At 42.0% G+C, this 24,030-nt stretch overlaps 1 pseudogene across 1 annotated transcript in view; it reads right to left on the bottom strand.

Annotated features, from left to right (window-relative positions):
* The window catches only part of LOC309799556 (U3 small nucleolar RNA-associated protein 25 homolog), a 29,298-nt pseudogene extending 9,599 nt beyond the window's left edge, over window positions 1–19,699 (bottom strand). Inside the window, exons 1-8 of the transcript in view lie at window positions 19,449–19,699; window positions 18,292–18,331; window positions 17,355–17,587; window positions 15,295–15,465; window positions 12,836–12,924; window positions 10,756–11,166; window positions 8,558–8,777; window positions 749–951 (exon numbers count right to left, since the gene is read on the bottom strand). The product of the transcript in view is annotated as a U3 small nucleolar RNA-associated protein 25 homolog (transcript). The remainder of the gene's footprint in view (window positions 1–748; window positions 952–8,557; window positions 8,778–10,755; window positions 11,167–12,835; window positions 12,925–15,294; window positions 15,466–17,354; window positions 17,588–18,291; window positions 18,332–19,448) is intronic.
* Between the last annotated feature and the right edge of the window lie 4,331 nt (window positions 19,700–24,030).

Below are 24,030 nucleotides of genomic sequence, written 5' to 3'. Positions count from 1 at the left end.
TGCCTGTTCTATTTTAATCATATTTTTACCTTGTAATGTATATTGAAGGGTCACAAGTACTATAAGTTTATTCCCTACTTTATAAATAAGTACTCCCCTTTATCTGTCCCAAACTTACTCCAAGTCCTGGGGTTGTAGAAAAGGTAAATTCTCACATGCCTTATAAAAATAAACCTATAGTTCTGTGATGAGGATTGTTCCAAAGCACAATCCTAAACCCCAAAACATTGCAGAGTATGTTGAGAGGGAGAAAAAAAATTATAGTACAAATTACAGTAGGGGGACAAAAACATCTTACGTTTCTCTGTAAAACATCACAAATTAAGAAATCATGAGCAATGTTTTCCCATCTCCACTGAAGACCAAACAAAAGAGAACGAGCATAAATAGGAGGAACTATTTTAGATAAAAACATTCCTGGTGAGGAGGGATTTCAATCAATCAACCAACCAACCAACCAACCAACCAACCAACCAACCAACCACACTAAACTGGTCTATTACTAGAAGCAACTTTTAAGGGGAAGAAATCTTTTCTGGAGATTTGAAAATGTTGACAAGAATTTTTATCTTTCTGGATACTTTACTGACCAACTTGTGGGTAGAAGAGGGGACAACATTTCCCGTTTTCAAATTGGAAAATGTGGAATATTTCCATTTCCAAGCTGAGTTTTAATCTGGACTTTAATAACCATTTCAGACTCAAACCACTGAGCTTCTTGTCTCTAAATGTTAATGACCAGCATTACCAAGACATGCTCCCAGTTCTGCATCAGGTAAATGTCAGCTTGATCAATGATGAGAAGCTTAATACAAGACAGAAAGTCAAAATCTCTCTTCTTCTCTCCTTCTCCACCAATGATGGTCCTCAAGCCCAGAGGGGAGGCAATGAGGATGTCTGACGAATAGAAGGGGGCATAAAGTCGGATGCTTCTCTGCAGTATTGCCACCCCTATACACAAAACAGCCAAGCACACATCAGTTCATGAGTCACCACCAAGCCATTAGCTTCCACCCTCTCCAACTGCAGCCTCCCCTTGTACCTTCCACATCTTCCCCTTTGCATGTAATTGTGCTCCAACTGCTTTAATTATTAAAATCATCATCGTCATCCCTCCTTTGCATCTACGGTCCCTTCTAGCTCCCACCCTCTTCTTTTCCTTCACTGGCAAACCTTCCAAAAAATTATCTCTACTTTAAAATCTCCCACTCACTCCTTAATGTACTGCAATCTGCCTCTGAGTCTCAGGACACCACTGAAATGACTCTTGCCAAGGTCACCAACAGCTCTCAGTTACCAATTCAATGGCACTTTAGTGTTTCTTGTCACGAATGCATAAGCACACCCTCCTTGAAATGTTCTTTTCCTTACTGGTGGTTTCTGTCACTTTAACACTTACTTCTATTACTGACCTGGTCCTTATCTATTTTTCCATATTCAAAGAGCTCTTCAACAAATCCCTGGATTCACCCACAAGTTCTCTTTCACTCTACATAAAGCTTTGGATAAATATATTCACTAATTATGGCTTTAACATTATCATCACAAAAATTTATATATCCTGCCCACATCTCTTTCCTAAGCAACAAGTAGCAGTCTTTAAAGAGCCCAGATCATATGTGAAGGAGATTCACTTGCTAATCTTAAAGCATCTACCAGAGGGGCAGAAGTTGGCTGGGACTCTCTCTGGGGACAGAATGCTGGCAGATGCCATTTTTACAAATTCCCTCTACCTTGATGGCACTGGTGGGTGCCACTTTTTTGCACTCTCACTCTTAAGTTGCTAACAGTGGTGGTGGGTGAGTACCCCCTACCCCACGGCCCTGCACTGCCTGTGTGCAGCACTGACAAACATGGACAACGAGCAGCCACGCCTACCCCATCTCATGCCACTCGCGGGACACGACCTGAGGCAACAATCACATGTAGCCCACACAGGGGACACTCCTTGAGCACCAGGCTCAGGCAGATGGGGGTGGGACTGCATTTCTAGACTCCATGGGAGTGAAACAAACAGAGAGAGTTTATAAGATGACCAAGAACTAGGAAAAAGTTAAAAATACAGTTCATCTCCCACACAGGGCCACTCCTTCAAGACGGGGCAGTAACTGTTTTGCATAATACACAGAAACAAAGACGGAGAGTCAAGCAAAATGAGGAAGCAGAGGAACATGTTCCAAATGAAGGAACAAGATAAAACCCCAGAAAAAATATTTAATGAAACAGATGCAAGTGATTTATCCAATAAAGAATTCAAAGTCATAGTCCTAAAGATGCTCACCAAACTTGGGAGATGAATGAACGAACACAGTGAGAAACTCAAGAAAGAGACAGAATATAAGAAAGTTCTAAACAGAGCTCACACAGCTGAAGATTATAATAATTGAACTGAAAAATACACTAGAGGGAATCAACAGCAGACTAGATGGTAGAAAAGAACAGATCAGTGACCTGGCAGACAAGGTAGCAGAAATCACCCCAACAGAACAGCAAAGAGAAAAAATATTTTTAAAATATGAGGACAGTTTAAGGGAACTGTGGGACAACATCAAGTGTACTATCATCGGTGTTAAGGGGTCGCAGAAGAAGAGAGAGAAAGGGGCACTAACACCCACATTATAGGGGTCCCAGAAGGAGGACAGAGAAAGAAAGGGGCAGAAAACTTATCTGAAGAAATAATGGCTAAAAATGTCCCTAACCTGGTGAAGGAAACAGACATTCAGGTCCAGCAAGAACCAAGAGTCCCAAACAAAATGAGCCCAAGGAGATTCATACCAAGACACATTATAATTAATATGTTAAAAGTCAAAGGTAAAGAGGGAATCTTAAGCAGCAAGAGAAAAACAACTAATTACAGACAAGGGAATCCCCATAAGAATATCAGCTGATTTTTCATCAGAAACTTTGTGGTCCAGAAGGAGATGGCATGATATGTTCAAATATGCTGAAAGGAAAAAACTTCCAACAAAGAAGGAAGGAAATAATAGAAGTCAGATGAGAAATACTGAATAAATGAAATGGAGACAAAAAAAAAAAAGATCAATGAAACTAAGAGCTGGTTCTGTGAAAAGATAAACAAAATTAACAAACCTTTAGTCAGACTCAATAAGAAAAAAAGAGAAGGGGCCCAAATCAGAAATGAAAGAGAAGCTATAACTGACACTACAGAAATACAAAGTATCGTAAGAGACTACTACGAACAATTATACACCAACAAGTCAGATAACCTAGAAGAAATACATAAATTCCTAGAAACACACAATCTTCTAAAACTGAATCATGAAGAAAAAATGTGAATAGATCAATTACTAGTAATGTGATTGAATCAGTAATCAAAAAGCTCCCCAAAAACAAAAGACCAGGACCAGAGAGCTTCATGGTAAATTCTATGAAATACTTAAAGAAGATTTAATACCTATCCTTCTCAAACATATTTCAAAAAACTGAAGAGGCGGAAACACTTCCAAACTCATTTTATGAGGCCAGCATAACCCTGATACTGAAACACCACAAAAAAAGAAATGTACAGGCTACTATGCCTGATAAACACAGATGCAAAAATCCTTGACAAATTATTAGCAAACTGAATCCAACAATACATTAAAAGGACCATACACTATAATCAAGTAGAATTTATTCCAGGGATGCAAGGATGGGTTGACAAAGTGGGTATAGAGGGAACGTATCTCAACATAACAAAGGCATATACGATAAACCCACAGCTAACATCATATTCAGTGGTGAAAAGCTGAAAGCATTTCCTCTAAAATCAGGAACAAGACAAGGATGCACACTTCTGCCACTTTTATTCAACATAGTATTGGAAATCCTAGCCACAGCAACTAGGCAAGAAAAAGAAATAAAAGATACCCAAATTGGAAAGGAGGAAGTAAAACTGACTATTTGCAGATGACATGATACTTTATGGAGAACACCCTAAAGACTCCACCAAAAAACTGTCAGAACTAATAAATAAATTTAGTAATGTTGCAGGATACAAAATTAACAAAAATCTGTTGTGTTTATATACATTAATAATGAACTATTAGAAAGAGAAATTAAGAAAACAATCCATTTACAATAGCATCAAAAAGAATAAACTACCTAGAAAAAAATCTAACCAAGAAGGTAAAAAACTTGTACTTGGAAAACTACAAGGTATTGATGAAAGAAATTAAAGATGACAGAAACATGAAAAACTACACCATGCTCATAGATGGGAAGACTTAGTACTGTTAAAATGTCCATACTGGACACCAAGGGGGGAAAGTGGGGGTGGGGGTGGGGGTGTGATGAATTGGGAGATTGGGACTGACATGTATATACTAATATGTATTAAATGGATAACTAATAAGAACCTGCTGTATAAAGAAATAAATAAAATTCAAAAACAAAGTCCATACTACCCAAAGAAATCTACAGATTTAATGCAATCCTTATCAAAGTACCCATGACATTTTTCATAAAACTAGAGTAATCCTAAAATTTGTACAGAGTTGCAAAGGATCCTGAATAGCCAAACTGATTATGAGAAAGAAGAACAAAGCTGAAGGTATAACACTCCCTGATTTTAAACTACACTACAAGTCTACAGTAATCAAAATTGTACGGTAATAGCACAAAAACAGACACAGATCAACAGAACAGAGAGCCCAGAAATAAATCCATATTTATATGGTCACAATCTATGACAAAGGAGACAAGAATATACAATGCAGAAAAGACAGTCTCATCAACAAATGGTGATGGGAAAACTAGACAGCTACATGCAAAAGAATGAAACTGGACCACTAGCTTACACCATCTACAAAAATCAACTCAAAATGGATTAAAGACTTGAACATAAGACCTGAAAACCACAGAACTCCCAGAAGAAAACATAGGCAGTAACTTCCCTGACAACAGTCTTAGCAATATTTTTTTGGATCTGACTCCACAGGCAAGGGCAATGAAACCAAAAATAAACAAATGGGACTACATCAAACTAAAAAGCTTGTGCACAGCGATGGAAACCATCAATGAAACAAAAAGGCAATCTACTGAATGGGAGAGGATATTTGCAAATCTAGTAAGGGGTTAAGATCCAAGATATATAAAGAACTCATGTAACTCATTATCAAAAAACCCCAAACGGGGCTTCCCTGGTGGCACAGTGGTTGAGAGTCCGCCTGCCGATGCAGGGGATATGGGTTCGTGCCCTGGTCCGGAAAGATCCCACGTGCCACGGAGCGGCTAGGCCCGTGAGCCATGGCCGCTGAGCCTGCGCGTCCGGAGCCTGCGCTCCGCAATGGGAGAGGCCAAAACAGTGAGAGGCCCGCGTACTGCAAAAAAAAAAAAAAAAAACGCAAAAAAAACCCCCCAAACAATCCAATTAAAAAATAGCAGAGGGGGCTTCCCTGGTGGCGCAGTGGTTGAGAATCCACCTGCCGATGCAGGAGACACGGGGTCGTGCCCCGGTCCGGGGGGATCCCACATGCCGTGGAGTGGCTGGGCACATGAGCCATGGCCGCTGAGCCTGCGCGTCCGGAGCCTGTGCTCCGCAACGGGAGAGGCCACAACAGTGAGAGGCCCACGTACAGCAAAAAAAAAAAAAAAAAAAAAAAAAAAAAGCAGAGGACCTGAATAAACATTTTTCCAAAGAAGTCGTACTGATAGCCAACAGTCAAATGTAGAGATGCTCAACATCACTCATCAGGAAAATGCAAATCAAAATCACAATGAGAAATCAAAACTACAATGAGGTACCATCTCACACTGGTCAGAATGGCCATCATTAAAATGTCTACAAATAACAAATGCTGGAGAGGGTGTGGAGAGAAGGGAACCCTCCTACGCTGTTGGTGGGAATGTAAGTTGGTGCAGTCACTATGGAAAACAGTATGGAGTTTCCTTGGAAAACTAAAAATATAATTACCATATGATCCAGCAATCCCACTCCTGGGCATATATCTGGACAAAACTATAATTCAAAAAGATACATGCACCCCTATGTTCACAGCAGCACTATTCACAATAGCCAAGACATGGAAACAACCTAAATGTCCATTGACAGATGAATGGATAAAGATGTGATACATATATACAATGGAATACTACTCAGTCATAAACATGAACAAAATAATGCCATTTGGCAGCAACATGGATGCAACTACAGATTATCATACTAAGAGGAGTCTGTCAAAGAGAAAGACAAATACCATATGATATCACGTATATATGAAATCTAAAATATGGCACAAATGAACCTATCTACAAAACAGAAACAGACTCACAGACCTGTGGTTGCCAAGGTCAGGGGTGGGGAAAGGGATGGACTGAGAGTCTGGGGTTAGTTGATGCAAACTATTACCTTTAGAATGGGTAAACAACAAGGTCCTACTGTATAGCACAGGGAACTATATCCAATCTCCTGGGATATGCCATAATGCAAAAGAATATAAAAAAGGATGTATATATGTGTATAACTGAGTCACTGCCGTACAGCAGAAATGAGCACAACATTGTAAATCAACTATACCTACTCCAATTAAAAAAAAAAAAAGAAGAATGTATCAGGTGGCTAGTAAGTGCTGTGATCAAAATGAAATAATATAAAATGATAGGCTGTGATTTTGGAGTTATAAATTCTTACAGCCACCATGTATTATAAGTTGCTATTAACCAAAGCACAGAGAGAAAAAAAACCACAATGAGATATCACCTCAAACCTGTCAGAATAGGTCTTATCCAAAAGACAAGAAATAACAAATGCTGGCAAAGATGTGGAGAAAAGGGAACCCTTGTGCATTGTTAGTGGAAATGTAAATTGGTGTGGCCACTATGGAAAACAGTATGGATGTTCTTCAAAAATTAAAAATAGAATCACCATACAATTGAGCAACTCAACTTCTGGGTGTTTATCCAAAGAAAAAAACCCACTAATTCAAAAAGATATATGCACTCCTACGTTCAATGCAACATTTATAATAGCCAAAATATGGAATATGGAAGCAGCCTAAGTGTCCACAGATGACAAATGGATAAAGATGCGGTGTGTACACACACACACACACACACACACACACACACACACACACACACAATGGAATATTACTCAGCCATAGATGAATGAAATCTTGCCATCTGCGACAACAAGGATAGACCTTGAGGGTATCACAGTAAGTGAAATAAGTCAGACAAAGACAAATATCAACAGCATGTGACTTCACTTATATGTGGAATCTCAAAAACAAAAAACCAGACAGATAGATACAGAGAACAGACTGGTGGTTGCCAGCAGGGAGGGCGGGGTTGGAGGGTGGGCAAAATGGATGGGGGAGATCAGGAGGTATAAAACTTCCAGTTATAAAGTGAACAGGTCACAGGGATCCAATGTATGCCATGGGGAATATAGTCAATAATATTGCATTAACTTTGTATGGTGACAAACGGTAACTTTACTTATTGTTGTGATAAGTTTGTAAGGTATATAGACATTGAATCACTATGTTGTACACCTGAAACTAATATGTCAATTATATATCAATTAAACAAAAGACTGATTTATCAGCTCCTTGTTGGCCGCCTGCATATGTTTAAAACTAACTGTAAGCTCTAATCCCCTTGCACTGCACACTCCGGCCATGCTAAAGCCTCTGAATCCTAAGTCTTGCCGGTTTATTCACCCTGATGCCTCCACACTTGCCATTTCCTGTCTGAAACTTTTTCTTCCACTCTCATCGCTCTACTTTGTACCTGGCTAAATCTGACTCAGGTTTCAACATAGTATGGATGGTACCTCCAACAGAAGGCCTTCCCTAACAGTCCTGAGCCCATTTTGAGTAAGGATATTTGCTTTAAATACTTTAACTAGAACACCCACTATCCTCTAACCGTAACACATCTCATCCCATACTGTCTGATTTGTCTTAAGGCTGGACTTGCTTAACAGTAACTTTTAATTCCATATCTCCAGCTTAACAGTGCCTGGCACATAGTAGATGCTTAATAAGTGGTAAATGGGCATACGTGACTAATAAATATTTTCCAGGAACTTTTTCAATGAACAAGCAACCAAGTACATGGGAGCTGAATGACAAACAAGCAAAAATGTGCAAAGCTGGGTGGGAGTCAGTAAGTCCAGAGTGGAGATAATTCAGGTGTGGGCACTCCACATGGCAGGCAGGAGGGAAGTCCATTACGTACAGATGCTCTAGTTTATTCATCTTCCCCAGACTGACCCACCCAGCCCCATCAGCTCCAACTCCCCCAAGAAGCCCTGTAGCATTGACTGTGAGCTACCAGCTATAGGCATGCTGAGACATTTGTTATAAACATGCAGGTGCCTTTCATACATGCCTTCACAGACACTCCATCCCATTAGCCAAGTATGTACCCCATTAGCCAAGGCAAGACTCTCCCCTGGCAGACGAGTGGTCTCAAATGTGTCCTGGTTCTGCTAGGAGGCTGAGACAGTGACCCTCTGAAAGAATGCCTAATTCCAGGCTTCTAGCTTCCAGCTATGTGCACCTCACACCTCAGGTCCCTCAGGGTCTCAGTTTTGACAAGGAGGAATTACCAGTCCTGAAGTGGTCATCGATGTTGCCGACAAATACAGCTTCATAATCCTCAGGCCTCTTCAGGTTGGGTGGTCTCTCCTTGGGATCTGAGCCATACTCTCCATTAAACCTCTTTTTGTTGCTTACAATTATTTTCTTCTTGCTGTCGCCCTCAAGAAGACAGATGAAGAGCTGTACCACCCGCAAAGCAGCTTCCCGGAATGGCACCACTATCGGCACCTGTGGAGGGAGTGATGGGCAGCCTTGGAGGGGCAAGGGGAAGGAAGGAGAGCTCGAGGTGAGCCTGCTGGGGACCTAAGGAGCCCTCCGTTCCACAGCCCCTGGCCAAGGACCACATCCGTGTCACCCCCTTTACATAGGACCTGGCTCAGTACTGAAGGCTGAGCATCTTTCCGAACCACAGCACCATGTCCTATGGACTTCAATCTCATGGCTCCTTGGGGTGGGGGTGGGGTTAATTCTTAAGCAGAATGTAGAAATTTTATTTATTTATTTTTTTTTTTGCGGTACGCGGGCCTCTCACTGTTGTGGCCTCTCCCGCTGCGGAGCACAGGCTCCGGACGCGCAGGCTCAGCGGCCATGGCTCACGGGCCCAGCCGCTCCGCGGCATGTGGGATCTTCCTGGACTGGGGCACGAACCCGTGTCCCCTGCATCGGCAGGCGGACTCTCAACCACTGCGCCACCAGGGAAGCCCAGAAATACTCTTTGAGGTAAGTCAATGCCGTTAACAGAGGTGTCCATTAGCAAAAACCCAAGGGCATAAACACACAAAGCTCTTTGAGGACAAGAAATGTTACTCATTTCTGTCTCCCACAGAACTTAGTTCAGTATTTTGATCCGTAAGACCCAAGGAATATGCTGAACAAATGAATTAGATGTATTAAGTAGAGAATAAAGTTAGTAAGGAAAGGACTAAAGCATCATTACTTTTCTAGTACATTTCCTAGTACATTTTTCAGAAATGATGATAAAGGATTTCTGAAATAAGATGATATTTCAATGGGAAATATAGGATTCAGTTTTCCAAACATTTCCAAAAGTGCTCAATTTTAACTGTTGAGGAAAAAAAAACAGAAGATGCTTAACAAATGATTACCTTCTAACTACCCTTGTGTAAACAATACAATCAATGGATATAACCCCAGTCAGATCAGACAATTCACCAAATTCTGAATGTGACTCATGGGTAATCTACCTCATATTCTATTTTGCAATTCTAAATGGAAACAGATAATCTTATTATCCTGATGTTCAAGATTCTGAGATAGTTTCTCAGAAAGGCAACCAGCACAGCCAGAGGGGTGTAGTGATTCAGTTTGGTACAGTGCAGGGATGATGGATCAGTTTTGAAGAGGGCCAAGTTACTGTCCCGGCTGTCACACTAAGTAAGTGTCTAGGCTTTGGTTTCCCCAACTATCAAACAAGAGGGTTGGACTAAGAAATCTCTAAGAGCCATATCAGTATCAAAATCCTAAAATCCTATTAAGCCCAATGAGAAGAATCTAAGAAGATGAGGCTTCTTCAATATAGACACAGAGGCTAAAGGGTAAGGGGGTATGGGTGGCACAGTATCTAGCTCCAGCACATCATGAAAAACGTAGACAGAATTCAACGACGTAAGCTCCCAATCCACTGGAGCTTAGGCTTATGAGCCACATAAATGTAATCATCACTTTAAGCAGTAATAAGGATACAATGCAAAAACAGGGATTTTGTTTTCCAAGGTCTACATATTTATGTGGCTTAGTGAAGGGAATCCTTGGTTCTAGTCCTGTCTCTGCTACTTTTTCTCTGGTTCTCTTTAGCAAGGTCCTCTACGAATCTGGGTCTCTGTCCACAGGTGTAATATGTAGGGATTGAATAAAAGGCTCCTTAAGGTCCCATCCAGCTCTGACAATCACAAAGAAGAGATTTATAGTGGAGTGTTACTTATGTAGGATCAGGGTTTATCTTTAAGGAGAGAATTATCATGGAGGTACCTCCTACTCCACTTTCCAGTTAGATCTGCTGTTAGAGACAGTCCACTGAGCTGTCTGCAGCACTGCCGTGACATTACCTGGCCCATCTAATATGCTCATTCTTGGACTCATTCATTATTCCAATCATTAAACCATCTGAGAACCTGCTAAGTGCCAGGACCCATATGTTAGAGCCTTACAGCCTCCTTGAGGGCAAAGTTCTGCTGCTGCCACTCACCTTGGGCCTCGTTAGCCCTTGGTCCCTGAAGTCATCATCATCACCCAACCCAAGTTTCTGGCTTCGGCATCTGCTGTTGTTGGCAAGCACCTGGGCATTGGCTTTGAGAACGTGATTTATCACATGCAGGCAGTACACGTGGCGGATCTCTTCCCCTTTCTTCAGGGCAGTCCTTTCTGGGTAGAACAGGTCCCGGTAAGAATTCATAATTAAGAAGAGCTCTTTCTGGAGGGGTGTGAAGGGGCTACTTGAATTTGGGGGACAAGAGGGGAACTGGCTGTTGGTCTTGATCCAGGTGGATTCCAGAGGCTTCTGGAGATGAAGTGACTTTAAGTCAATGTCCTTTGGGGGTTTAAAGGTTTCCAACTGTTGAAACCTGGATGAAAAGACAAGCTGGCCCAGGATGGGCCACTGTGGGAGAAATGATCAAGAACTAAGTTAGAAATGAATTATAGTACCTTACATTCATATAATGCTTTATAATTTACCAAGGCCTTTCACAACTTACAGATCCTCTCACTTTATCCTCACAACAACCTTACAAGCTAAACACTATAATGCTCTTCTTGCAGTTTAGGAAATGCTGAGGTTCAGAGGTTATAGGATTCAGACAAACAGAGGAGAACAGAGCTAAGGGTTAGAGCCCAAGGTTTCTGACTTTAGAAACCTTGTGAGCTCTTCACTAGATCAGTGGGTCACAAACTGTCCTGTGGACCACACTGTAGGAAGTCAAAATTTACTCTAGACAAAAGAAAAGGGGGCCCAACGGTCAAATAACTTCGGTAACCACCACAAAACCTAATCCCCCTCAGGGAGAGTCACAAGCAGATCGGACACTAAAGGTTCTGCTGAGTCCTGTAACAAGGACTCCGTTCCACTTCGTTTGACCCAGAGTTTTCCAAATTTACTTGGACGTGGAACAAGGTTTTTGTTGTTGTTTTGGATTTTTTTTTTTTTTTGGAGACATATATTAGAATTGAAAAGAATAGTATTTTGTGGAATACCAGTTTGGGAATTTTTGCACTGTAACAAAACTGCTGATCTTAGCAATAAAGAAAGGATGACCTCTGCAATAAAAAAGAATTAACTATTGATATATGCCAACAACTGGGATGAACCTCCAAGGAATTATGCTGCGTGAGAAAAAGCCAACCTGTATGATTTTATTTATATAACGCTTTTGAAATAACAAAATTATAGAAATGGAGAACAGATTAGCGGTTACCAAGGGTTAGGAATGGGGGAAGGGAGGTGGGTGTGGTTATAAAATGGCACCAGGGAAGAGGAGGGATCTTGATGGTGCTGGAAATGCTCTGTATGTTGACTGTGGTGGTGGCCAGGGCAACCTACACGTGATAAAACAGTATAGAACTAAATAACACAAAGGAGCAGGAGCAAAAGTGAGGAAATCTGAATAAGACAGGTAGGTTGTATCAGTGGAAATTTCCTACTTGTGATATTGTACTACAGTTTTGTAAGATGCTACCATTGGGGGAAACCGGGCAAAGGGCACATGGGATACCCTTGTATGATTTCTTACAACTGCATCTATAATTATTACCTCAATAAAAATTTCAATGAAACAAGGATGACCAATTCTTATGAATAGCATCAGTGGTGAAAAAAAAAATCACCGAAAAAAGAAGCAAAAACTGCTCCATACTGAATAATTTAGGTGTGAACTTATCTCAGATATTTCAAACAAATGAACAGCAGTAGCTACTGTCTGACTGAACACTTTGTACATGTCTTCCAGTAAACTAAATTACTTTATTTTGATGCAGGCATTACTGTCCCCCTCTAACAGATGAGAACAGTGAAGATTAAAAAGGTAGATTAACTTGCCTTAGGTCATGAGATAGCCCCTTGCAGACGTTGGTCTAAACCCTGGTGTACCTGTCTCCAAAGCATTCTTATCTTATTGGTCCCCACCTTCCAGCTTCCCAGTGCCTTTTCTAGCTATGCCTGTGCCTTACTGGGCTCTTCCAGTCTTCCTCTATCTTGCTCCCTCTCAAGCCATCTGCCACGGGTGTGTATCATACATTCAGGGAGACCACTAAAACCCAAGACCACTGCTTGCTTTTAGCTGGTGGGTAGTTTTGGGATTTGTGGCAACAGCCTGGATTTCTTTTTCTTTCAGTTCTTTGTTTACATGTTGTGCAAATGGATCTAATTCAGAAATAAAGAATATTAGAACACTTAGGGCAAATGACAGGGATTTTCCAGTCTTCCCCTGTGAATGACATCCTGTTTTCATGATGTTAACTCATCTTTTTCCCCATCAACTTTCCCCATCATTTATCCCAGTCCAGAGCTTAAAAGTTTCTGACAGGTTCATCTCCCTAAAGCATTTCTTTAATCACATTATTCCCCACCTCAAAAACCTTTGAAGAAACTTCTTGGACTGAAATTCAACATACACCTCTAACCTACCTCTCTAATGTAATTTTTGAATTACATGGCTCTCAAATTCTTCTGCCACTGTGGCTTTCCTTCCTTTAACTGAAAATTCTATCCTCTTGTTCACCGCATTTCTATATATCCAAATAGTATCCGTTGAATGTTACCCCCTGACTCACAATAAATAACTATTTCCCAAGAGCCTACTGTGTCAGGCACAGTTCTGGCTCCAAAGAAGCCATCTCTGGTCCCCTATAGACAGTCATCACTTTCTCTCAAGCGCCCCACCCTGCCCTCAGTTATCCACACCAACACATATATGTGCATGTCCTACCTCACCTAACTAGACTGCAAGATCCCTGAGGGCAGGTACCACGTCTGATTTAACCTGCACTGGAAGACAAATGTAAATGCTCAACACTCAACTGAGGTGAACAAATGATCAAAATGGCAGGGTCAGTGCTCTGCACTGGCCACCCAACCTTCTCTTCCAGCCCCACTCATGTAAGAAGCAAAGTTAAATGACCCATTCAGGGACCCAGGTAGTAAAACTTCAAATGCAGTGCACCTTATATTAAGACCTAAGATAAAGGTGAACAATAGGAAATAAGAATTCTAGGTGATAATATATCAGTACAGACCAAACAACCAGAGAAACTTTAGGATAGTCAAGCCTCCTAATGTTTCCTCCAGGGTTTTTTTTGTTTTTTTTTTAACTTTTTTTGAGTTCAGAACGCGGTTTTTGCCCAAATTCTACCTGCTACTTCTTCCTCTTGTCTAGAATAGCTAACAGAACCAAATGAGGATTAAAATTTCAACTTCAGTGGCACCGCTGGTTGAAGAATGGCACTGGGACCAAAAAAGGCAGTCAGGACGCAGAATGAGACCAACCTGACGTGCCCACCCAGGCACAGGCTAAGACACAGGACCTGAGAGACAGCAGAGCCCTGCCTCAGCCTACCACAGGCTTGTCTAAGTAACAGTCATGGGGACAGAGGCATGGCCCAGTGTTCTGTATCTTGACTTTGGCGATGACAATATAAATATACACATTTGTCAAAACTTATCGAATTGTATACTTAAAATGGGTACACCTTGTTGAATGTAATTCATACCTCAATAAAGTTGATTTTAAAGTTAAATTAAACAGTCGCCTATGGGGACTTCCCCAGTGGCACAGTGGTTCAGAATCCGCCTGCCGGGCTTCCCTGGTGGCGCAGTGGTTGAGAGTCCGCCTGCCGATGCAGGGGACATGGGTTCATGCCCCAGTCCAGGAAGATCCCACATGCCGCAGAGCGGCTGGGCCTGTGAGCCATGGCCACTGAGCCTGCGTGTCCAGAGCCTGTGCTCTGCAACGGGAGAGGCCACAACAGTGGGAGGCCCGCGTACCGCAAAAAAAAAAAAAAAAAAGAATCCGCCTGCCAATGCCGCGGAGCAACTAAGCCCATGCGCCACAACTACAGAGCCTGAGCTCTAGAGCCAGCGAGCCACAACTACTGAGCCCATGTGTCACAACTGCTGAGCCTGCATGTCACAACTGCTGAAGCCCGCGTGCCTAGAGCCTGCTCTCCACAACAAGAGAAGCCACCACCGTGAGAAGCCCACGCACTGCCACAAAGACCCAATGCAGCCAAAAATAAAGAGAGAGACTGGGGAGACAGGGTGGAGCTTTCTGGCTTCTGCGGTGCTTCCTGGTAATAAGGACCAATCAGATTAGCCACTGCCGGGTCTCACAAATCTGTAAAATTACTGCTCCAGTAAGGAAGAGCAAGTGAAGGATAGAGAGAAAAATGCAAAGTACTTTTCTCCTCTTTCTCTCCCTTCCCTGCTTGGGGAAAAAAATCAGAAGTCTTCCCCTGACCCCAGCTGTGGATCGTGAGCTTTGAGGAACTGGCCTTCCGTGCTATCATTGTTCAACTGTTTGTCCTCATGAACAGCCGCGCCCACTCGCAACACTGCCTAACCCTGAAAAACACAAAAGATCTCGGAGAAGCATTTCTTTCCAGCTCTACATCTAGCTGCTAAACTATCTGTTTCTATTACTGCTCATTCCAATAACAAGAGATTTAACAGGTATTAGACCACAACCACCCATACTAAGCACCAGCTGAATTCAAACAACATGAGCTGTGCTCTGACCTTGTGATGCTTTCAGAGAACAGTTGCCTCCTCTTTCCTCTTCGAGAAAGTTGGTTTCTAGGCTGAAGAGTGACTCATGTTTTGCATCTGTAAACTCCTTTGGGGATTCCTCTGCTGTGCCAGGTGGCCCGTGCCCATCTTTTCCCTTAGGGTCAGCAGGTAAGGCCGCATCTGCAGTTTTGATAAAACATTTTGTGAAATTATTTACTACTCATAATTACACTTCTGTTGACAAATGAAATCTAATTCCTTAGGCTATCATTTACTTTTAAGCAAATTCAGGTAGAAGACATAAGTTTCAAAACTGAGCTTGACTGCTGACCTAGTACATGTAAAGATGTTCAAATCAGCGTTGATATAACAAATAACTAGAAAAAATGATTTCGTCATTTCTATCGAAGGGGTACTAATTAAATTACCACATATTATTTACAATGGAATACTATGTGATTAAGCTAATGTGAACCCACAGTTACACACGTTATATCATTAAAGAAAAAAGTAACTTACAGAAATGTATGAGGCCATTATGCACATACACACAAATATATATTCACTCATATATCCATAAAAAAGTAGCCTGGAAGGTTCTATAAAATGTTAAAGGTGTTCATCCCAGGGTGGAGGAGATATACGTTAACTATATTACCCTCTTAAATTTTTACAGTAAATATATATTACTTTTATAATTTAAAAAACCAAACTTTTCATTTTTAAAAACCTAAAACATGAAAGAAAAATGGAAAACCAACAAAATTTAAAAAGTCCCTAAGTCTGAGGCAACGATTTTTTTATCCGAGTACAAGTGATGAATGAAAATACTAAGAATGGTGTGTGACACCTTAGAGACAAAAATACAGTAAGGCAAATAGGCATTAAGATAACAGAATATAAAAAGTTCCCCAGATATATTCAGACAATGGACTACTATTCCAGTAATAAAAAGAAATGAATTACTAATATGAACTACACGGATGAGTCACAACAACATGAGGAGCCAAAGAAGCCACATGCAAAAGGGTACTTATTGTGTGCTTCCATTCATATGAATTTCTAGAAGAGAAAACACTAATACATAGTGAAAGAAAGCATGTCAGTGGTTGCCTGATGCCAGGCCTGGGAAACTGACTGTAAAAGGACAAGAAGGAACTTTTTGCAGGTATTGGAAGTGTTCTGTATCTTGACTTTGGCGATGACAATATAGACAGACACATCTGTCAAAACTCATCAAATTACATACTTAAAATGGGTACACCTTGTTGAATGTAATTCATACTTCAATAAAGTTGATTTTAAAGTTAAATTAAAAAGTCACCTATGGGGACTTCCCTGGTGGCACAGTGGTTAAGAATTCGCCTGCTAATGCAGGGGACGTGGTTTCAAGCCCTAGTCTGGGAAGATCCCACATGCCGCAGAGCAACTAAGCTCGTGCGCCACAACAAGAGAAGCCACCACAGTGAGAAGCTGGCGCACCGCAACAAAGACACAATGCAGCCAAAAATAAATAAATTAATAATAATTTTTAAAAGAATAGTCACCTAGATGTCCGAGTGAGACAGAGTTCCTTTCAGCTTTCAATCCCAGCTCTTCTCTGAAGCCTCCCCTCATGTACCCTGGCAGCATGTGACCACTTTGCACCTCTTTAACACCTTATATTTATCGGTTCCATTCAGATTTGATGCTTGAAAAGTTTTGTATATTTTATGTCTATCTTCCACTAAACTTGGTTCCTCTAAGGCAGGAACAATCATCTCTTTCATAAATTGAGACCATTACAAAAACAGAATTATGTTCCCTTTCCTCTCAATCAGGGGAATTTGAAGTAGGATTGATGAAATCCTGGAAATCATAAGCAAAAACGTCATTTCTGCATTTTTATGGCCAGAGGGTCCTGTGTTTTCATCAGATTCTTGAAGATATCACAGAGCCCAACAATGTTAAGAATCTCTGCTTTGAATCCATGTGCTTTCACCCAGCTCTATGGTACAAGGCACCCTGCCCCTGGGGCAATCTGTCTGTGGTCCCTGCAAAGATGATAAACCCACATCAAAGACACTTACTCTTCCGCGTGTCAGTAGACTCTACTGCCGTCTCTTCCTCCACAACGATGTCACTATCGCCGTCTTCAAGATTCATTTCTGTCTCATCTGTAACACTGTCTTCTTCCTCTTCCTCCTCCTCATCTTCCTTGGAAACATCCTTTAACGTGGCAAGTAGTCTGTTGTAACCAGAAACTTGTTCTGGTTCACTCTATGCTTCACTTTCAGAACTTGGAAGTATCTAAACCCTCTGACTAAAAGGAAAATGGGGATTTTAAAAACAAAAATTATATTGTTCTTGTTGCTACCCCACGACTATCATCAGGCCCACAGTGGAACCAAGTTCAGACTTTTCTAAATAAAAACTAGCTTTTCTGCAAATATGCAATCCTATCTATTCAACCAAACCTAGCACCAAATTTGTTTAAAACAGCTAATCTAGCTATGATTCTAGAAGCTCTTCCTCTTCTTTGAACTGCTAATGTTCCACGTGGGAAGACAGCAAACTAAACACATGGAGCTTTAGGTTATAAGGCGATCTAACCTATGTGTCAGCCACTTGGCACCTTTAAAGGAGCAACAGGAAAACTTACAACAAAAAAGTGTACTTTATTTCTGAGTCCGTGGTAATGAAATAAGACCTTTGATGATTTTGCACTCTATTTTATGTTAAGCAAACATGACATTCCCTCTTAGGATTCACCAAGAGCCCTCTGGTAAGCCTCCTTAACAGGTTCTAACAGGCTACTCTCTCAGGACAGTTTCATACTCTATACTATATTAGTTATCACAATGGCATCTTAACAGACATCTGCACTTAAAACTAAGCAATATTACTAAAATATAGCTTACATCTAAAATCAGAAAGAGTGGAACTGTAGCCAAACATTATTACCATATATAATCTTAAAAGTAACCGTCCAGAATCTACTATCATAAAGAAGGTATAAAGCATTACCAGTTGACAAGTCTGTGGTTTTGCTTCCTTTCTGGAAACCCTGAGAAGAAACAGGCAATGTTAAACTTTAACTACTAGTATGTAGCAATTAGGAAAAGCCTAATGATACAACTTTAAATGAACATGGCAGACTATACCGTTATAAATACATTATATCTATTGTCAAGTTAAAAACTCCATATGCATTTGGACAGGTTTTGTAAGGATATGCCAAATAGATAATAATAGACGAATGAAAAGGTCTAACAAGACCACATGACAAATACTACAGTCACACAGTAACAGGCTCTCATCCAAAAGATGGGAAATTTTGGCAAATACAAGCCCTCGGGGTTCACCTTTTCTAGCAAATTTCTTAAGTAGATTATCCCTCTAACTGTTGATAAAGCAGCCCAAAGGGGTGGGATGAGCACTAAGATCATAACTGAGAGTCTGGACACTTATAGAGGAACCCACAACTACCCAAACATTAGTTTCCTCATGGTCATTGAATACATAGGTGATGTCGAGGGTCCCAAGCAATTCTATTTTTTTTTAACTTATTTAATTTATTTATTTTTGCCTGCTATGGCTCTTCGTTGCTGCGCCCGGGCTTTCTCTAGTTGCGGCGAGCGGTGGCTTCTCTTGTTGCAAAGCAGGGGCTCTAGGCTCGCGGGCATCAGTAGTTGCACCACCCTGGCTCAGCTGCTGTGGCTCGCGGGCTCTAGAGTGCAGGCTCAATAGTTGTGGCGCACGGGCTTACTTGCACCGCGGCATGTGGGATCTTCCTGGACCAGGGCTCGAACCCCTGTCCCCTCCGTTGCCAGGCGGATTCTTAACCACTGCGCCACCAGGGAAGCCCCCAAGCAATTCTTTAAAAACATATAAAACGAAAACAAGCTTATAAAATCTCCGCCCAATCGCCACACGGGAGGCGTGCCGTCTAGCATAAAACTACAGGCTCAACAAAGGGTAGGAAGACCGGTGAAGAACCCCATCTCAGGCGGGAAGCCGTCAGGATCCCCGGGCGAGCTAGGCCGGCGCCGGGGCAGCGTGGGACGCGGCGGGAGCTGCCCTGTCACTACCCCCGGGGCACCGGCGGACCAAACGCGGGGACACGCGGGCTCCCACCGGGAAAGGACGCCGGCAGCGCCGGTCCCAGCCTTGCCTCTCCATACGTGTCACAGAAGGGATGCTCCTCGCCGAAATCCCTTAGATGCTTCTGCTTTTTAGTTAGGGAGCTGAGCAGCTGGCTCCGGCTCCGGCTCCGGCTCCGGCTCCGGCTCCGGCTCCCGCTCCCGCGTTTGCCCATGGGGAAGACGGCAAGTCAGCCAACCTCCAAGAAACGCGTCTTGCACCTGGAAGTAGTCTCGTCAACCCACTCACGCGGGCTTGCCAACGGCGCTTTACGGCGGAAGCAGGGTGCCATAAAGCAGACCCGCTTTACGTCGCGCTTGTACGACAGGCATTAGAACTTCCTGTTTCCCATTCCGCCCCCTAGCGAGGCTCTTTGGAAGCACGTGCACGCATGCGCAGCTTTTCTCTGAGCCCCGTAAGGAAGACAGGCAGGCAGGGAGGCTTCGGGCTTCCCCAGGTGGGTAAATGGGTGGGTGTACTTTGTGCGTCTGTTTTGGCTGTGAGAATCAGCCTGCATAAACGTGTAGTGACTGAGATGGTTGAATGCAGTGCCTTTATATTATGCCATAATACAAATACCAACTAACATTTAAGGCTGCCGGTGCATCTCAGTTCATCCTCACAACAACAGTAAACAAATAGGCCTTGTTAATAAGCCTGATATTGGAGATGAGAAAGCTGATGCTTACAAAAGGTTACATACACACTAGCAAGAGAGGAGATGGAAACCTAATTCTCTCTGATGCGACCACAGGCTTTTCCCACTAGGATCTGCCACATGCGTGTGCCATGTGAAGAATGAGGACGCAAGGCTGAGATTCCCGCCCTTTACCCTACCCCCTCATTTTCTGAAAGGATTGCAAGGGCCCTTGGTAACAAATCTGTTCTGGCATTTTTCATGTTAGAAAAGCAAAAACACATCCAGAGAGGTAAAGTGACTTTCCTAAATCACCCGGAGAGTCGATGTTAGAGAAAGCAGTAAAACTCAATAAAGTGTCTCAAAACTGAATTGGGGCAAATTGGGATGGAAAACTTTTAAAGGGTAAGTAACTTTTCTATATCTGGGTCGTGGTGGTGGTTACACCTTGTATACAATTACCGAAATTAATCAAACTGTACCTTTAAAATTGGTACATTTTAATGCAAGTAAATAATAACCTCAATAAACAAAGAGGGAAAAAACAGCGCAACTGGACTTAATACTCTAGAGACAGGCAGAGTGTGCAGGGATACTTAAAAACCACAGGATAGGGCTTCCCTGGTGGCGCAGTGGTTGAGAGTCCGCCTGCCGATGCAGGGGACACGGGTTCGTGCCCCAGGTCTGGGAAGATCCCACATGCCGCGGAGCGGCTAAGCCCGTGAGCCATGGCCGCTGAGCCTGTGCATCCGGAGCCTGGGCTCCGCAAGGCTCCGCAAGGCTCCGCAACGGGAGAGGCCACAACAGTGAGAGGCCCGCGTACCGAAAAAACAAAACAAAACAAAAACCACAGCATAAACACAGAGACACTTTGTTTCTAATAGTAACTTACAATGTCAATCATAAACCACAGAATTCACCTGAATATTTAAGGTAAAATAGGAGCCATCAAAGATAGTGTTCACTGCCTCTGCTATTAGACGAGCGTCTGTGAGAGAATTGGACCTTTGTCCAATACCATGTCACACCTATACAAGTCACACTACAACTATTCAAATCCTAGTTTTCTCCTTCTGGGGACCATCTACTCCTAATTAGATTCTGGGAGCTTAGGGTAGGGGAGGGAGGCAAGGGGGAGGGAGGATCAAGAAAATACGCAAACAGCAGGTAGTGCCAGCTGATGGCCCAGCCAAGGAACCCAGAAACAAACACACATCTGTCTTCTGTCTCATTTCAACATAAAAAGTACAGTCACTTACGTAAACAAAAGGCTGCTTGCAAATCTCATCATACATACTAAGGCACTAACCACAGTATAACCTGGCTATGACAATAAAGTCATACAATGTTTTTTCTCCTCCCACCCTATTCCAAGTGCCCCAGCTTCCCTCCCCAGAGGCAACCAGTTTCTTGGTGTTCTTCCAGAGATCTGCTATAAAAAGCTATACTCATGAGCACTTGATGTGACTCTTTACTCTCTCCTGCTTTCCATGTCATTGTAGTCCTATGGACAGGTCTAGACTGTTCCCAGGTTCAGACACAACTGTGCCCTAGCTCCACCCAAGTGGTCTCATCATTGGCTCACTGAGCCCGCTTCTGAAAATATTTATATTAGCCTTTGACAACATAAAAGGGGATGCTTTGTGAAATTTTAACCTGAGACTTCGCAATTTAAACATATTTTTCATGCCTCCAGTGAAAGTTCTCTTAGTAAAACCCACACAAAGAAGATGCGTGTGCCAACTAGTGAAGGCCCTGGGAAAATTGTAATAAAGGCAAAATTTGTTCTTCCCTTTCTTCTTCCCATGCTCAGCCCTTCCTTTTCCATCCTGCAGGGTTTTCTTTGCCCTTTGCCCTCAGGGACTCAGTATTTTCAGGGGTAAAAACAATCCAGGAAATAATCTTTTATACTAGTTTGTAAAGAGAGGCTGATGAATTAATGTTACTTGGGTATTTCAATTCGGGGAGACTCCCTAGGATAACGATCTCAAGGGGTGGGAGGGCGGTGGCTGTCCCTTAAGACAAGATGGTCAGAATATTCAGAAAAGTGTTAGTTTTTCTTTATTAAAAACTTTTTCTTTGGAAAATTTCAAGTATATACAAAAGTAGACAAAAGAGTATAATGCACTCCCATGTTCCCATCCCTTGGCTTCAATGCAAGGCCATCTTGTTTCATTTATATGCCCACCCACTACCCCTAACTCCCGCCCCTGTATTATTTTTGAAGCAAATCCCAGACATTGTATTATTTTATCTGTAAATATTTATTTCTAAATATCTAAAAGATAAGGGTTCTTTCTTTACCATAGCTACAATGGCACTATTTCACCTAAAAAAAAGATGATAACAATTATTTAATATCATCATGTAACCAGTCAGTATTCAGATTTCTGATTGTCTCATAAATGTCTTTTTTTTTTTACACTGTTAGTTGAACGTGTTCTGCTATTCTCTGTGTTTCTCGCGAATACATTGTGGGATTTAGAACTTTGATCAGATTTCATGATAGCTGATATTTTATACTTCCATCAGGAGGCGTATACCGTCTGGTTGCCTTTCATTTTGTGATGTTACCAGTCATTGGTAGTCAATGTCTAAATTCGTTAATTCATTAGAGGTCACATTCTAATTCTATCATGAGGTGATATTCTAATTCTATCATTTCTTCTTCACTTACTTGCTGGACTATTTCTATGAAAGCAAGCTTTTCCTTCCCCTAAATTTTGCTTACCCAGTGGTACTGTTTGTATAGGAAAAGCAGAAGAAATGCTTGATTCTCTCCCTTCATTTACTAATTTTCAACACAAGGAGTCAATTCACTGGATCTTCTAATGTTGACCAATCAACTTTTTTAAAATTTTTAGTATCATTATGAACTCATGGAATTACACAAATTGATGTGTTTTAATCCCTTGCAAATATTATGGTGTACATGATTGGAAAGAGCTTATTTGACATATAGTGATGTATTTGAAAAGACAAACTATGTCCTAATACAAACCACAGAAAGTAAACAGTCGTCTATCTGAGATTCTCAACAGAGCAGGAATGGGAAGGTGGGGAAGGAGCACAATTTGAGGATACAGATCAGATGCTGGGGAAGTTTGAGCTTTGAAATTTATGTGATAATATAAGTGGTAACAAGGGCACATGTATTCAAGATATGTTGACAGGGAGCCATAAATAATCCAAAGGTATGACTCTCTAATTATGAAAGCTCCGACACCTCAGCTACTGATTTGGGAAGATTCTGGGGAAGGTGTGTGTGCACCCACACATCTGTCTCCTCCTAGATGCCTCAAATCAGACAGTCTCCTCCACCACATGTATGCATACATGTCTGTATACACCCCAAAGCCATCCAGCCTCTTCCTGAGAGTGCTGGCAGAAATCCATAAATGAATCTATCTCACTTTCCAACCCAGACAATGAAACAGACTTTGGCTTGGGACTTTAGGAGAATTCTCCACTAACGTGTTCAGAATTACTTGTTTCTGACTCTCTTCTTATCCTTGGACCAAGCTGAGCACTGGTAAGTGTTCTCAGAGAAGCAGCTTTCTTTATTCCAAACTTGGACCTGTATAAGAGGAGGAGGAGGAAAAAGAAGGCTCAGTAACTCCCTTGGAAGTACGCTGCCCACCTGGGGCCCTCCCTCCAAACTTCTTCCCTTCAGCACCAATCTAACAGCCCACTTCCATCTCCCCTGGCAAAGAAAGTTGTCACTGGACCTGCAGATAAAAGAGCCAAACAAGAAGTTACAAGTACCATGAGCGTGAAGGTTCATAGTCCTGATTTCAAATATGTTTCCCTGTTGGGACAGAGCAGTGTCCTGATTTTGACTTTGGTCAGCACCAAACTACCTATCCTTTGATTATCTATGGCTATGATATGAGATCGTGGATATGAAAGCTCTCTGAAATTGGACAAGTGCTGTGTGGATGGGAGGGCTTCTCACTGCTATTATCGGCTTTTTGTTTCCTCCTGTA

The sequence above is a fragment of the Mesoplodon mirus genome, assembly GCF_964341445.2.
Source record: "Mesoplodon mirus genome assembly, chromosome: 3".
Taxonomy (NCBI): domain Eukaryota; kingdom Metazoa; phylum Chordata; class Mammalia; order Artiodactyla; family Ziphiidae; genus Mesoplodon; species Mesoplodon mirus.
The sequence above is the reverse complement of the archived record's forward strand: the minus strand, read 5'-3'. Positions and strand labels throughout refer to the sequence as shown.